General features: G+C 35.0%; 1 long non-coding RNA gene across 4 annotated transcripts in view; it reads right to left on the bottom strand.

The window, feature by feature from the left end:
• Positions 1-18,220, bottom strand: part of LOC143069361 (uncharacterized) — a 52,226-nt gene that overhangs the window by 30,427 nt on the left and 3,579 nt on the right. The window lies entirely within an intron of this gene.

Here is an 18,220-nt window from a genome sequence, read left to right as displayed (position 1 = left end):
AAAATCGCAACACAAAGATCACATTTATGGTGATAAAGCAAATACTATTATCTTTTCATTTACCAAAAATATAATTTATGCTGACAAGATATACTTTCTAAGAAAAAAAGTCCATGTAAAAAACAGAAATTGATCTTTTGAAAATAAAAAAAAAATGTTTGGACTTTAACGGTGCTTTTTTGTGGACTTTAGCGGAACTTCTTGTTGTGGACTTTAACGGTGTTTTCTTGTGGACTTTAGCGGAGGTCATTTTGTGGACTTTAGCGGAAAGTTTGTGGACTTTAACGGCGTTGTGGACTTTAACGGAAAATTGTTGTGGACTTTAGCGGTGTTGTGGACTTTAGAGGAATTGTGGACTTTAACGGTGCCACACAGCCGGTTTTTGTTAAATAGAATTCAGGACCATTATCAAATTCCAGCCGGTTTTGTGGAATTCAGAACCAGTCTAAAATTCCAGCCGGTTTTTATAAAATTCAAGAACATTATATAATTCCAGGCGGTTTTTATCGAATTCAGTAACATTTTTAAATTCCAGCCAGTTTATATTGAATGAAGAACCTTTATCAAATTCCAGCCGGTTATTATAGAATTCAGGTATTCAGATACATCTTCAAATTCAAGCTAGTTTTTATTAAATTCATGACCTTTATCAAATTCAAGCCGATTTTTATAGAAAATATATATGTATAGTAATGATAGTAAATTTTTCTTTATGTTATTGACAGGGCCGTAACTAGGGTTCGAATTCAGGGGAGGCAGGGGTTTGGGGCCGCCGATTGAGCCCCCTTTGATAGGGTGTAGGGGGCGCAGCCCTCCGCCGATTTTTTTTCTCTAGAAGTCATTGGCTAAAAATTACCCGTTTCCCTTCGATTTCCTTACTTTAAGAAACATCAGTATTGCTTGAACCTGGAAGCAACTTTTATGCAAAAACAAGCTGAGATTACTGTTCGGGTGAGCCAAGGCTAGCTCCGTCTTGAAGGCTGTACTTTTACCTATAATTGTTAACATTAAATATATTGTGACCGTGGATTTTTTCTCAAATGATATGGCTAAAATTACCCGTTTTCCTTCGATTTCCTCACTTTAAGAAAGATCAGTTTTGCTGGATCCTTTGAGCAATTTTCATGCAAACAATTATTATCTGTATTTTCTGTATTTAAAGATATTTTTTTTAGAAACTGGTAAGTTCAAAAAACATATAAAGCAAGATTATAAACGCAAGATATTTTTTTATCGAGGATCTTGAATTTCAATAGTGTTGAAAGCTGAACAGACATGTATATAACCAGGGACTTTCTATACTAGTCTAGTATATACTTAGTATAGAAAGTCCCTGGTACAACGAATGAGAGTGTTTAACTACTGAGACATTGACCATAATGTTCTCGTACGATCGGGAAACTTTAAAAAAAAAACGATCCAACAGCTGATTCAGCCGGTAACGAATTTCCGATATCTTAAAAGATTCACAATACAAAAGGAACTTCCTCTGCTTAAATAATTGAGCCCCCAACTAAAAGTGAATAGTTAAGTTTTTATTCAAAATTATCGAAAGCAAAGTTTCATGTGTTTTCTCATACGAATACTGACCCCCTCAATACTGAATAACAGACGGACGGCCACACGAAAAAACTAAAAATAAAACAAATACTGAAACGGTTTACTTTCGATCAAAAATCCGAAAAATGACAGATATTACGTATCATGATAACACTGTTAAAACTGTTAACTTGTGTTGTTTATAATATAAATTAAAGTTCTACGTGTACATATTGTCAATATTTTATTTTTTTACTTCAAAAAAAAATTTTGGTGTAGAAAATTCAGGGGAGGCACTGCCTCCCCTGCCTCATAGGTAGTTACGGCCCTGATTGACTTTCTTCAAAGTACATCAGAAAGGTTGAGACATGTTTCATACTAAGTGACAAAAATATTAATATCTACATCATCTATATAGCAAGGTTATTCACATGCATACTAAATGTTATAATGACTCAAGATATAAAACAACCCGTCTGCATGGATACGAGAGGCATCAGACTTAATGCCAACTTTTCCCTAAGACGGCATTTTCATTGTTGCAGTTAAAACTAATTAGTGAGAAACTTTAATGAAAATGTTCTGTCCTATTTGGTAATATATAGCTCACAAAGTGTTAATTTATACATCTTTGAATAAAAGGAATAGTTGAGCTTTTTTAAAGAAGGTTAAAATTCAAAAACGTTAATATTTGACATAATATCCTTGAATCCTGTAAAAATTTACGTTAATAATTAATCAAATTCAAGCCAGTTTTTATAGAATTAGGAAATTTATAAAATTCCAGTCGGTGTTTGTTGAATTCAGGAACCTTTTCAAATTTCTGCCAGTTTTTATAGAGTTCAGGAACATTTTCAAATTCCAGCCGTTTTTTTTTATAGAATTCAGAACCATTATCAAATTTTAGCCGATAGTTATGGAATTTAGAAACATTATAAAATTCCAGCCGGTTTTTATAAAATTCGGGTAAATGATCAAATTCCAGCAGGTGTTTGTAGAATTCATGAACATCATCAAATTCCAGCCGTTTTTTTTTAAATAGAATTCAGGTACATTTTCAAATTCCAGCAAGTTTTTAATAAATTCAGAACCATTATTAAATTTAAGCTGATTTTTAAAGAATTTAGGAACATTATCAAATTCAAGCCGGTTTTTATGTTTTTTTCCATAATTGAATCGTGCATTATTTGTGTATTGGATTACTTAATTGTCTTCCTTCTAGTGAAATCTCTGACACATGACGAAATAATGCAATAGTTTAAATTAAATATTTTACAAAACCGTTGTCATGATTAAAAGATTAAAACCGACTTAATAAATTAAAATATGAGAGTTCAAATATCATCGGCGATGTCGAAATTAGCCGTCAGTAATAAACAGTCAGTTAGTAGCCGTCAGTAATAAACTGTCAGTTAGTGTCAAAGAGAGCTAACAATTTTGTTTATTAATTATGTACAAAGTATATGATGTATAATGTATATAATGAGCCCTTCTATGACGCGGAATAAGGGTCATAAACATCGAATTTAGCATAAGCTAAAAATCATTTTAGCATATGCTATATTATAATTTAGCATATGCTAAAATGATTTTAGCATAAACTAAATTCATTTTAGCATAAGCTGAATTCATTTTTGCATAAGCTAAAATCAATTTAGCATATGCTGAATTGTTTAGCTTATACATAAATGTTGGCGCGGAATCAAGGTCATAAAAATTAAAATCGAAAAATATTATTTACCTACGAAAACATGTTGAACTCAAAACGCCCAGCCTATTTTAAAATAATATAGCCGAATAATGAGCCAAAATATGTATAAGCTCTAGATAGATTTAAAGTCTAAGGTACGATTTGAGGAGGCAGTCTTAGAATTTGAGAGAAAAACAAATGACTTTGATTTTTGCCTTAAACAAGTTCTGTCCGAAAGTTGACTGAAAACGATAGTTTTGTCCACTTGTTATGCTATTAGAAACAAAAATTTCTAACAGAATTATTTAGCATTAAATGAACATGCATGATGAATAAATACGGGCGTATTTTTTTTTGTGGCCGGGGTTTGCATGTATGACCGGAATGACTGTTTCGCCGAACTGATATGTTGAATACTTTTTCAAGACCAGACTGCAACCTGCCTGCTGGGTGTGGACTTTCTGTCTCCATTTGTCGACCGTCATTCATAAATTGTAAAATTAACTTACAACACGTACAAACCGGCGAAAATTCTACTTATCTATGTTTTACTGAGAAGTCCCACATTAAATTTATAAGTACATAGCTTTGGATCCATGCTATCATTTTATGAAAGACAATTAATAGGGAGAATACATGATCGAAAATGTCCAACCCTTACGCTTTACAGCAACTACAAAATAAACATGCCCCACGACAGAAACCGTTTAAAAATTGCATGTTACACTTATTTTTATGTTTTTTAGCCCCAAAAGGGTCCCAATATGTTGTTTCTCGCTTCGCTTGCCGATCTTTAAAAACTTAGCCGCCTTTCCAAAATCCTGGATCCGCCCCTGGTTCTTTTTTTCACAACACATGTACATCTATATATATAGTAACAATTAATCGAGATAATATATCAAACAGATATACAATTCAATTACGGACTGCAGTCCGCATATACACATAACCCATTAATGAATAAAAGGGTAAGATGAGATTACTTTCATGAAAGTATGCTAACTTGACCAAATGACTGGTCAATATCAAACTTATATATAAACCCCCCCCCTGAACAAATTAAATACATCCCGTTTGTTTTCAATGGTCAAGTCGTTTTGGTCATTTAGAATAAGTAAAAAAAATCAATAATTCCATAACAATTTGAATTTTTGCGTCCTCAATCAATTATTGCGGGGGGGGGGGGGGGGGGGGGGGGGGCTCGGATAATTTTGTAGCTATCGTTATAAAATATTTTTGAAATTGAATTTGAGTTCATTGGTGTCTTTTGCAATGAAAAGAAATAAGAAGATATGATATGAGTGCCAATGATACAACTCTACATCTAAGTCATAATTTGTAAAAAGTAGACAATCATAGGTTAAATTACGGCCTTCAACACGGAGCTTTTACTCAAACCGAACAGCAAGCTATAAATAAGAGCCACACAATTTGTTTTATCATATTTTCGCCACTGCCGGGAAATTCTTCAATTAGTTCCTGCATTTTTTGATCTTAATCTTCCGCCGAAATGTTTGAAACGTTAATTTTTGTTAAAATGCATTTTCTTACTTTATCTTAAAAATGCACTTTCGCTAAAAAGATATCAATTCTGCAGAAGCAGATCGGAATCAGTTATGACGTAGACAGTAATCATTCTAATCGTAATCATGTTCATTTACCATAACGACGATGAAAGCGACATCATATAATGACGTTTCGACATCATATAACAGTGGCGGATCCAGGGGGGGGGGGGTCCGGGGGTTGGACCCCCCCCCCCTTTTTTGGTCGATCAATGCATTTGAATGGGAGCATATAGTTGGAACCCCCCCCCCCCCTTTACTCTGTGTTGGGAACCCCCCCTTTTAAATGGCTGGATCCGCCACTGTATAATGAAGTTAACCGAACCACATGATATAAGATTACAAGCACATAATATAATGACACAACCACATCATATAAAGATGTTTGCACATAATATAAGGGAAAATGCACATCATATAAGTATATTTGCACATCATATAAGTATATTTACACATCAAATAAGGACATTTGCACATCATATAAGTACATTTACACATCATATAAGTACGTTTGCACATCATATAAGTATGTATGCACATCATATAAGTATGTATGAACATCATATAAGTGTAGTTGCACATCATATAAAGATGTTTGGACATCATATAAAGATGTTTGGACATCATATAATGATACTTGCACATAATATAAGCATATTTGCACGTCTTATAAAGGTGTTTGCACATCATATAATGACAAGTGCACATCATATAAAGGTAAGTGCATATCATATAATGACAAGTGCACATCATATAAAGGTAAATGCACATCATATAATGAAACATTGTCATAACAAGACAGTTTTGGCGTACCTACTACACATTCGGTACTCTTCGGCATATCCCTACGGCAAAGTTCCGAACCGCACCTAGCTCATTTCAAAGGTATTGACGCAAGCTATTTCCCACTCAAATATAAGTTCCGAACCGGACCTAGCTCATTTGAAAGGTATTGGCCTATGCTATTCGGCACTTAAATATTTTTCTGGGATCCGGGCCCGTCTGGCCACTACAGAGATTCAAAGTTGCCCATTATAGCGAATTTTACATATTTACCACACATTCGGTACTCTTCAGCATATCTCTACGACAAGGTTCCAAACCGGACCAAGCTCATTTCAAAGGTATTGGCCCAGGCTATTCCCCGTTCAAATATTTTTCTGGGATCCGGGCCTGTCTGGCCACTACAGAGGTTCAAAGTTGCCCTTATAGCGATTTTTTTATATTTACCACACATTCGGTACTCCTCGGCATATCTCTACGGCAAAGTTCCGAACAGGACCTAGCTCATTTCAAAGGTATTGACCCAGGCTATTCGGGACTTAAATATTTTTCTGGGATCCTGGCCCGTCTGGCCACCAAAGAGGTTTAAAGTCGCTCATTTACGTATTTTCCATGCCAACCACGTGCACACATTCGGTACTTTTCGGCATATCCACACGGCAAAGTTCCGAACCGGACCTAGCTTATTTCAAAGGTATTGACCCAGGCTATTCCCCACTCAAATATTTTTCTGGGATCCGGGCCCGTCTGGCCACCACAGAGGTTTAAATTCGCCAGTGGGTGACCCGTCACAACGTCATTTAAGCAGTCTCCGGTGGGTATTCAGTATACATTTGTACAATCATCTGATTTTTTTTTCTGGCTTTCCATAAATATTTTTCTATCTATTTTTTTAAATGTTTCTGGAGTGATGGTTTTTGGTTTTGTTTGATATATTATATATTGTATTACATCTTTTTGAATCTTTCGTGCCGTTTTATTGATAAAAATCTTTATTACATACATAAAGACAAATATGCACGATATATAAGAATTTACGACAGCTTGAAAGGGTTATAAAACGACGTATCTTTCCCTGCATGCTTTTTAATGATTTTCAACTAAATTTGAATATTGAATCGACTGCTAACAGCCTGTTGTATATTGAATATCAATTTTAGAATATATAATGACGAACAGACCTCTAGCTGCACATACATATCTAAAACGGAATGAAATGCTTTTAAAAAAAATTCAAGCCGTGAAATTGTCGATTTCCACTGATAAATTGCATTTAACTAAGATTGAACGATTTTCGGAACGATTGGGTCTCATGCAGTTTTGGGGTTTCTAGACATATCATCAAAATTGGCTGCTGGAAAAAAAGTGGCTGCTATCTTGATTGGCCGATAAAAGTGGCTGCCAGCTCGAGTCTGGTTCAGTATTCTCCTGTTCCCACGAAACCCAATTGTCCTATTCTTAATATTGAACGATCCTTAGTTTAAACATATTTATTTATAGTGGATTTGGAAGCAAGTTTTGCGACTTATATTAATCTCTTTCCACTTTGCGGGTGCGAGTGCTGCCTTGTAGCGGCATTAGCCTACTCTTTTTCGAAATCTACAAGGGTGTCTTTAACGTGCAAGAGATATGGCTCTCTCTGAACACGGGTCAGCCATTTGTCGTCCCCTTCCGATGGACTATCATCGTTTCCTCAAGACCATACTCGCAGATGGTGTCAAGGGAGAGCCTTAAAAAGTTTATTTAGATTTCTTTTATAAAAAAGTACACTTTTTGCTACATTTCGATTTCAGACTTATAAGATGTCGAATTATTGGACGTCGGACTATTTGGGTGTCGGACTACTTGGGTGTCGGACCAAAAGGGTGTCGGAATATATAGGCTGCCCATAATGGTTTACTTTAACAAACTTTGACTTGGATGAGAAAGTTGAGAAAATCAGCGGACATAAAGCAAAACAGACAAAAAGCAACGGACAAAAAACAAAACGGACAAAAAGCAAAAGTGTCGAGAAAAAAATTATAGACAAAAAGCAAAAGTGTCGGACAAAAAGCAACGTATCGTTCGTTTTAAAAATATACTGGGCATAAAAATGAAAAATGAAAATTATTGATACAAAATAAAACAATCTTACATTTGTATTTATAGAAATAAAAGTTATAAAGGTGAGATAAATAGACTGATATTGCTATAATTCACCTAGTCTGTGTACGTGGTATTATAAGATATTTAGATTCAATGCCATTGCACGATTTTATCCCTATTCACCAACAAAAGAGACCCGGCTTAGACATGAAAATTTATTTTTTCATTACCTATAACGAATATAAATAATCGACATATAATTGAAGAATGATTTTAAGTCTTCGTATCATCAGATCTTTCACGATGTTCGAAAAATGGTCTTCAAAAAGCGGTATTCTGATTGACTAACTGTACATCACGTGTTATTCCTTAAGCAATTGCATTACTCAATAAAACTTATCCTTCATGATAACAAGAGGTCCCACAATAAAGTGCACAGGTAAATTAAAAATAAAACAATAATAAAATTCGTGTTTTCATGATCATTGCTAAAAACATGTAATTATAAGTATTGAATGCTTCTTTTAGTAACTTCATAGGGTTGTAAAAGCGTTGAACGTACGCACATTTTCAGAATGAAGCGCTTCTTAAATATCATGATAAATTGAAATGTGACCAGTATAGGTACAAAAAACGTGGATTTTTTTTTTAATGAAAAAAAAATATGTGAAATGGGCGTTTTTTGTCGACTTAAGCAGAACTTATTATTGTGAACTTTAACGGTGCCAAAAAGGTGTCATGAGAACTACTTAATGTTCCAGAATAGGATCCGGGCCTGTCTGGCCACTACAGAGGTTCAAAGTTGCCCTTATAGCGATTTTTTTTATATTTACCACACATTCGGTACTCCTCGGCATATCTCTACGGCAAAGTTCCGAACAGGACCTAGCTCATTTCAAACGTATTGACCCAGGCTATTCGGGACTTAAATATTTTTCTGGGATCCCGGCCCGTCTGGCCACCAAAGAGGTTTAAAGTCGCCCATTTACGTATTTTCCATGCCAACCACGTGCACACATTCGGTACTTTTCGGCATATCCTCACGGCAAAGTTCCGAACCGGACCTAGCTTATTTCATAGGTATTGACCCAGGCTATTCCCCACTCAAATATTTTTTTCTGGGATCCGGGCCCGTCTGGCCACCACAGAGGTTTAAATTCGCCAGTGGGTGACCCGTCACAACGTCATTTAAGCAGTCTCCGGTAGGTTTTCAGTATACAATCATCTGGGTTTTTTTTCTGGCTTTCCATAAATATTTTTCTAACCTAGAACTGACTAAAAGGTGTCAGGCTGACAGTTCTACGTACTGTTCTAGAACAGTTCTCCTGACAGATTTAATGAGAGGTTAGAAGTGATCTCCACTGTATCTATATTTTTAAATGTTTCTGGAGTGATGGTTTTTGGTTTTGTTTGATATATTATATATTGTATTACATCTTTTTGAATCTTTCGTGCCGTTTTATTGATAAAAATCTTTATTACATACATAAAGACAAATATGCACGATATATAAGAATTTACGACAGCTTGAAAGGGTTATAAAACGACGTATCTTTCCCTGCATGCTTTTTAATGATTTTCAACTAAATTTGAATATTGAATCGACTGCTGTTGTATATTGAATATCAATTTTAGAATATCTAATAACGAACAGACCTCTAGCTACACATATTTATTTAAAACGGAATGAAATGCTTTTAAAAAAAATACAAGCCGTGAAATTGTCGATTTCCACTGATAAATTGCATTTCACTAAGATTGAACGATTTTCGGAACGATTGGGTCTCATGAGGTTTTAGGGTTTCTAGACATATCATCAAAATTGGCTGCTATCTTGATTGGTCGATAAAAGTGGCTGCCAGCTCGAGTCTGGTTCAGTATTCTCCTGTTCCGACGAAACCCAATTGTCCGGACTGTGCACATTTGACTTACTCTTGTTCTCTTGACTTACTGATTTAAAGAGAGGTTAGAAGTTATCTCTACTGTATACTACTAAAACATATTACATTCGTTAATGCCCGCGTCACACTGTCCCGATTTTTACACCGATGGCAACACGATTATGGAAATTTTCAAAATCGGGACTGATCGTATCCAGATCGGGCTATTCGTAGTGCCATCTTTAACCATCGTAGAACCATTGGCTACTTTTTCTAGCCTTCGGAGACAACTTCGGGAAGGGTTCTAAATTTTTTAACATGTTAAAAAATCCCCGAAGGTGCGTCCGATGTTGAGGGTTCGTATTGAGTTCGTATCACCATCCTCACCATCGTAATGTCACCGGGGATGCATCTTTGAACATCGTATTGCATTCGTGTTTCCATCGTTTCCATCGGGCAGTTTTGACATTACGATGTCTACACGAATGAATCACGAAGCTACCCGAAGGTCTTACGATGGCAACACGACTTAGTGAAGACCTCGTGATCCCGTCGTGATGCCATCGAATAAAAGTACGAAGGTGACAGGATGGAACTACGACGGCAATAAATCCAGCTAAATGTAAGTTCATTTTCGCGCTTAAATACATTTAATGTGCCATGCGCGATATGCACTGGTCAGTCTAATACGACAGTAAAGAAAGACGTTCACAAAACATGGAGCTCATATCATATGATTTTATAAGCACAAGAAAGGCGACAGCGTTGTTTCTATTAATTCAAATTGAACAAGAAGAGCAGGTATTACAGGATCAGGATTTACTTTTACAAATAAAATATTATTTTTTGTCAATTTTTCATATCAAATAACATAATGAAAATCATAAACGCGCCTCGTATACTAAAACTGCAGGTACACGTATATAGGGAAACCAACTTTTTCTTCATTATTCTGATTTTTTTATGTATCGTCTGAGTTATTGTCACACGAATGTTTACTCCGTAAACATTTTGTTTTCTATATGTCATATTTTGCCGCATTTATTGCTTTCCCCACATCCTTCCTTTAGTCTATATTATTATGATATTCTCCTGGAAAGAGCTCTTTTTGAATAAAAGGGATCAACGAACTCATTACCTTACCTTTAAGATAGATCAGTAAACATGGGCATAATTATGGGTGATTATTCAGACTAGTGCACACATTTTTCAGTTCAAACAAGGCAATGCCGAGCATGGCATCCCCTCGTATGTAACATATTGGGGACAAATATGTACACTATATTTGTATATGACACATGCAGAAAATGGTAAATTGAATACGCATATTTGATACATAAACTATTTTTTTAGAAATCAACCAAATTATTCAGTAACTGGAAATACCCACGGTCTTCCGTCTTATGATTAAACCAAAAATTAAATGTACAATATAATATATATTCAATATTGATCAAACAATTTAAAACGCGTGATGCCTTCGGCATATAATTTAAATGCATCGTAAGCTGTACACGACGTCTTTTAGACATCGTATGGCCATCGCGCCATCATCGTAATCCATCGTGTAGCCTTCGTGATCCATCTTGTAGGCTTCGGCTGAGATGTGAAGCTTAATACCGTCTTCGGTTAACCTTTGTATGTCCATCTTTTGCTATCGTATATACTTTCGACACCCTCGTATAGACTTCGTTATTCATCGTACTTGCTTCTGTCACTTTTTGGTATTTTAACGAGATCGGGACCAACTTCGTACGAACTTACAATTTTCGCATTCGGGTGTCCATCGTATATAAAAATCGGGACAGTGTGACGCGGGCATAACAATAAAACATGTCACCAGAATGTTTTGGGATGTTTCAGAAAAAATATGTTTAGTGTTTGCGTTTCTCGGATAACAATATAGTGATTGGTTCCCGGCTATATCCATGCGACTCCTGGGTTCTTCTAAAGATATTTTGTAGAAGAATCATTAAAATGAAAATAAAATCTGCCGTCGAATATTGTAGATTTTTTTTATATTGGATAACATTAATGAAGTTTACGATGATTATTAGAAAATTAAGACACGCCAGTTCCAACTGTTAAAGGAGCCTATTTTCAGATGTGTCTATAAACCCAAAGGTTGAATAAGATTCAAACGTATTTAACAGACTTATAAAAATTAGGAGCAGGAATGTTAGACTCTTTAGACCTAAACTCTGACCTTTAGTGAAAACAGACCATAAGTTGTCCAACCTAGGCCTTTTGACCCATTAAGACATTTGACCATTGCCAATAAAATGCACCTAGTAGGTAAAAAAAGTATTGACGAAGGGAAGTTTTGACACTCTTTAAAAAATGTGGGTTAGGCATGTTAGACCATTTAGACCCAAGTTCGGACCTTTTGAAGACAAACAATAGAATATCTATCTTTGGAGCTATAGTGAAGACAAACGATGAAATATCCCACCATGGCCTTTAGGCCCATTGAATCTTAGACCATTACCTATCATTTGTCCCTAGTGGGTAAACATGATTTACCTAGGGGAATGTTTGTCAGTTTTTAAAAAAAATTAGAGGTAGGCATGTTAGACCCTGTAGACATAAGTTTGGACATATGATGAGGACAAAATATGTGTTGTACCACCTGGGTCTTTATGGCCATTGGAACTGTGCTCTGGTTTTTTGCATTTGGTGTAATTATACCAGGAGAGTAAAAACAAAGTCAATTGGTAGGAAAAAATCGCTGTGTTCGTGACAATTTTTCTTTCTGCTTTCCTAACTCAATTTTGCTTAAGCAGTCGGACTTAAAGCCTGGACATTTTGATTTTTGTCGAGCCTGCAACTTTTGTTGCAGAAAGATCGACATAGGGATAGTGATCCGGCGGCTACGGCGGTGGCGTTAGCTAACTTCTTTAAAGCTTTATATTTTAAAAGCTGGAAGACCTGGATGCTTCATACTTTGTATATTATAGATGCCTCATGTTACGAAGTTTCCGTCAGTCACATGTCCAATGTCCTTGACCTCATTTTCATGGTTCAGTGACCACTTGAAAAAAAAGTTCAGATTTTTTGTAATGTTGAATTCTCTCTTATTATAAGTAATAGGATAATTATATTTGGTATGTGCGTACCTTGCAAGGTCCTCATGCTCGTAAGACAGTTTTCAGTTGACCTCGACCTCATTTCATGTATCAAGGTTAAGTTTTGGTGGTCAAGGCCATACCTCAGATACTATAAGCAATAGGGTTAGTATATTCGGTGTATGGAAGGACTGTAAGGTATACATGTCCAACTGGCAGGTGTCATCTGACCTTGACCTCATTTTCATGGTTCAGTGGTTATAGTTAAGTTTTTGTGTTTTGGTCTGTTTTTCTCATACTTTATTCAATAGATCTACTATATTTGTTGTATGGAATGATTGTAAGGTGTACATGTCTAGCGGGCGGATGTCATCTGACCATGACCTCATTTTCATGGTTGAGTGGTCAAAGTTAATTTTTTGAGTTTTGGTCTTTTTATCTAATACTATATGCCATAGGTCAACTATATTTGGCGTATGGAAATATTTTTATGATCTATATGTCAGTCGCGCAGGTTTTATTTGACCTAGACCTTATTTTCACGGTTCATTGCTCAGTGTTAAGTTTTTGTGTTTTGGTCTATTTTTCTTAAACTATAAGTAATAGGTCAACTATATTTGTTGTCTGAAAGCATTGTTAGCTGTACATGTCTGCCTGGCATGGTTCATCTGACTTTGACCTCATTTTCATGGTTCATTGGTCTTTGTTTAGTTATCTTGGTTAAATTAATAAATGTTAAGTTTATGTGACAGTTTTTAATAAAGCTTTTTACTTAGGACTATCACCATAATATCAATGATTAGTAAAGAAGGCGAGACATTGCAGCGTGTGCACTATAGTTTTAGTTATCTATACTATTAAACGAGAAGACCTCATTTTGTGTGTCGCTTCTCTTCTTTCCACAATAAATTAATCATCATGCCTCTGTGATTCTATAGGTACATGGCATAGTTGCATTTGTCATCCATTCATATGATTATTCAGATTGAGTTATTTTGGGAGAAAAACGAGAAAAAAAAGCGTCCGGATATTATTCCGACATTGGACGAAATTGTTAGTCAGATTAGACTTCCGGTTTGCCTTTTCTTTATACTTTGAACATACATTTACTACGAATAAAGAGTATTTTCTATCTGATATCATTTTCAAATTAACTATCCACGGCGGTCACAGAGTTGATTAATTGATAGAGTCTGTATAATATATAAATGACCGCTGACCCGATTAGTAAAGTGAGAATTGAAAGTAAAAAACAAATACACTTTATTTATAGTAATGAATAAACTCATCATAGATACCAGGATAAAATTTTGTATATACGTCAGACGCGCGTTTCGTCTACAAAAGACTCATCAGTGAGTCAATCCAAAAAAGTTAAAAAGGCCAAATAAAGTACGAAGTTGAAGAGCATTGAGGACCAAAATTACTAAAAGTTTTGCCAAATACAGCTAAGGTAATCTATGCCTGAGGTAGAAAAGCCTTAGTGTTTCAAAAATTTTTAAATTTTGTAGGCAGGTAATTTATAAATATAACCATATCAATGATAATTCATGTCAGCACAAAAAAGTGCTGACTACTGGGCTGGTGATACCCTCGGGGAAATAAATCTCCACCAGCAGTGGCATCGACCCAGTGGTTGTAAATAAACTCATCATAGATACCAGGACAAAACTTTGTATATACGCCAGACGCGCGTTTCGTCTACAAAAGACTAATCAGTGACGCTCGAATCCAAAAAAGTTAAAAAGGCCAATGTACATACTATACAGATAAGCGCTAAAATTATCCATGTGTTACTGATTAGAATTAATAGAAACCAAAGGGGAATTTTTGGGGAAATTAACAACTATAGGTCACCGTACGGCCCTCAACAATGAGCAAAGCCCATACCCCATAGTCAGCTATAAAAGGCCCCGAAATGACCATTTAAAACAATTAAAACGAGAAAACTAACACCTTATCTATATGTACAAAATATAAACGAAAAACAAATATGCAATTTATAGTAACGAATGTACATTATGTACATTTAAGCACTAAAATTATCCATGTGTTGTTAAAATTAACAGAAAATGAAAAAGGGGGAATTTTGGGGAAAAAAGGATGAGCCGGGCTAGAAAACAAGTGTCCTGTTCCAAGGTACCTTTGACTTTTGATACCTTTTCTGAAATTTTCCAGTCATTAAATCTTTTACAAAATTTCATTGATTACAAACAAAAAAAGAAGATGTGGTAGGATTGCCAAAAAGACAGTTCTCCACAAGAGACAAAAATGTCACAGAAATTAACAACTATAGGTCACCGAATGGCCTTCAACACTGAGCAAAGCCAATATCACATTATCAGCTATAAAAGGCCCCGATATTACAGTGTAAAACAATTCAAACAAGAAAACTAACGGCCTTATTTATGTTCAAAATATGAACGAAAAACAAATATGTAACACGTTAACAAACGACAACCACTATTTACAGGCTCCTGACTTGCATGTTCATAATATACTAAATATATGTTCATAGTTGTAATTAATAGAGAAAAAAAATGGGAATTTTTTAAATAAAGAAAAAGGAATAAAAAAGACATTTTCCTGTCCCCAAGTATCTTTTCCTGAAATTCTCAAGTCATTAAATCTTCCTACAACACTTTACACACTTTCAATCACGCTCTGAATGCCCGTGATTTCGCGGGTGTGTTCTAGTAGTCCTAAACTATACTATTGCAAATTTCCGATGGTCAAAAACCTTTGGATCTCAACTTTTCAAAAACCTGAATTGTAGAATATAAGGCCATTGCGTTTCTCATAAAAATGATAATGGAAATTGGGAATGTGTCAAAGAGAAAACAACTCGACCAGAGAACAGACAATAGCAGGTCACCAAAAGGTCTTCAACGCAGAGCGAGAAATTCCCGCACCGAAGGCGTCCTTCAGACTGTTAATGACTAAATATGTTGGTTATGTAGTGATTGCTACTTGAGTTTTAGAGAACAAGATTTATTTCAGTCTCAGTGAAATGCTTTGGACAAACTTTCAGTAATTGCACATATTCTTATTTCGATGCTTTGTGTCTATAGCTATTGGCTTAAACTAATGCTAGTGTGGCTTTCTTTAGTGGTTTCGTACCGATCTTTTAGGTTAATTTATTTTCAATTGATTTAACAGTTTGTTCCAATTTTGTACTGTTACACCACTGTCCAAGTTCAAGGATGGATTGAACGCTCACAAAGATGTTTAACTCTTTTTGCATGCATATTTTGTATGTGCCTGTCCCAAGTTAGAAGCCTATAGTTCCGTGGTTGTCGATGGTTCATGTCTGTCGACTTATTTTTGATTTTTTGTATTTAGTATACAGTATGTGATTTTGTCATTATTGAAGGCCGTATGGTTGCCTATAATTGTTAACATCCCAATAGTCTAGATGAAAGCCATAAAATGACAGGAAGCTCATCATATTTTATATTGCATATGGTTTGTTTTTAAGTTTTTTCATGTTGAAGGTAATAGGTAAGCTCTAAATAGGATTCACTGTCTAATGCCTCGTTCACAAGTACAAAAAAATGTACATTTAATTGAATTCGACTCGATTTATCCCCCTTTTATATCGCTAAAAAAGGGGAATGCATAAATTGAAAACAGCACTCAATCTAAAACTACAAATGCAATTGAGCTGAAAATTCACTTGTCCTCGCAGGCACTCGTGTTAGAAAAAAATAAGGTATCATTTATACATTTTTCTGAAAAAAAGTGACTGTGCTTGATCTTTTTTTAACCAATACAACATTGTGCACAGTTTTTAAACAAATCAATTGATCAGTGTTTGATTGAAAGGGGAAACTTCTTGCTACGCTCAATGTAATTGGAACGTTTTTGGCCGTTTACCCAGTTAAACAACGGGATCCAAAATTTTTCGTGAATGGCCGAAAAGTCAATTTTGCTAATCTCTCATGCACCGCTTGCTTGGATGCATTTATTCTTCTCGAGTGATTTTGCGACTAAGGCAGCCACCATTAGATTTGGGGGGGGGGACGGTAAACTGTATGGATTTTTATTCCGGACAGAGTTTTTTTTAACAATCTATATTTTTTTTTTTTGCGACAAGACGAAAGCAATTTTTCTTTCAATTTTAGCATATGCTGAGGCTGAAACAAACATTTTTTTTCTCATTTTTCTTCCAAAAGCTGGAATCAAACTGATCAAAAAGATCCATAGCTCCCTCTACTTTGACTTTGAAATCTGAAATTAATATACAGATGGTCAAAACACGATAGGATGGGTCCCCGGTGGTGTGGCACAGCATGACCCCTCCAGGCTTGGCAAAATTTAAGACCGATCAGAAACAGAACTACTCGAAAACTTTAAATGGGATTGTGCTGCAAATAGAAATTGATCTGTATTTCTGATAGTGCTAAATCATCGAACAAGATTGGAAAACAATCCCAACTTGTCATCTATTTTAATGTATACATTGTATTCAACCTTTTAATCCCACACAGTAGTGAAATTTTCATTCATGCAATCGGCAACAAATGTACACGTTGTATATCTATAGCATCGTTTTTAAGTTGAAAGATCGAATACAATGTATAAACAATTACACAAAGAACTTTATTTAAATAACAAAAACGTGTCAAGAATTTGAAATAAATTTTCCAACATGGGAAACCTTAATTGTTATACAAAATCGGCTTAATTGGTAGCAGAGGCGGATTTAGCGGGATGGCAGAGAGCCATATTTTTACATTAAGAAAATCTTTTATTTATTTGAGAAAAGTGGTTATTTATTTATACAAGAGCGAAGTATAAAAGTAGTTAAGAAAGCGAGATTTTGATTGGATAAAACAATTCATTAAGCATAATCTGAGTTCATTTTAGCATAAGCTAAAATCATTTTAGCATAAGCTAAATTCATTTTAGCATAAGCTAAATTCATTTTAGCATAAGCTAAAATCAGTTTACCATACGCTAAATTCATTAAGTATATGCTAAAATAAACTTTAATTTTAATATTTATGACCTTGATTCCGCGCCAACATTTATGTATAAGCTAAACAATTAAGCATATGCTAAAATGATTTTAGCTTATGCAAAAATGATTTTAGCTTATGCAAAAATGAATTCAGCTTATGCTAAAATGAATTCAGCTTATGCTAAAATGAATTTAGCTTAAGCTAAAATGAATTTAGCTTATGCTAAAATCATTTTAGCATATGCTAAATTATAATATAGCATATGCTAAATTCCATGTTTATGACCCTAATTCCGCGTCATACCCTTCTGTATTTTACTGTTTTTTTAAATTGATTCAACAAATTTCGCTTGTCCATGTGTCAATAACGGTGATGTCCACAACATGAGTAGTTTGATAATTGCGTGCCGTGTGCAGACTGTCGCCCCAAAAAGGACGGTATTTTTTTATATAAAATCTTGCAAACGATTGTCGTCCAATTATAACACTCGTTTCATTGTTCTTTGGTATATTTAGAATCCGAAATAAACCTAAATTATCTGGAAAATGAGATAATGAATTATCTGAAATTCAGATAATTAATTATCTGGAGATGAATTAGGATTATCTGAAAATCGTTCAGATAAACCTAGATTTTTCTCCAGATAAAG

Source organism: Mytilus galloprovincialis, chromosome 1, assembly GCF_965363235.1.
Source record: "Mytilus galloprovincialis chromosome 1, xbMytGall1.hap1.1, whole genome shotgun sequence".
In the NCBI taxonomy this organism is placed as follows: Eukaryota; Metazoa; Mollusca; class Bivalvia; order Mytilida; family Mytilidae; genus Mytilus; species Mytilus galloprovincialis.
The sequence above is the reverse complement of the archived record's forward strand: the minus strand, read 5'-3'. Positions and strand labels throughout refer to the sequence as shown.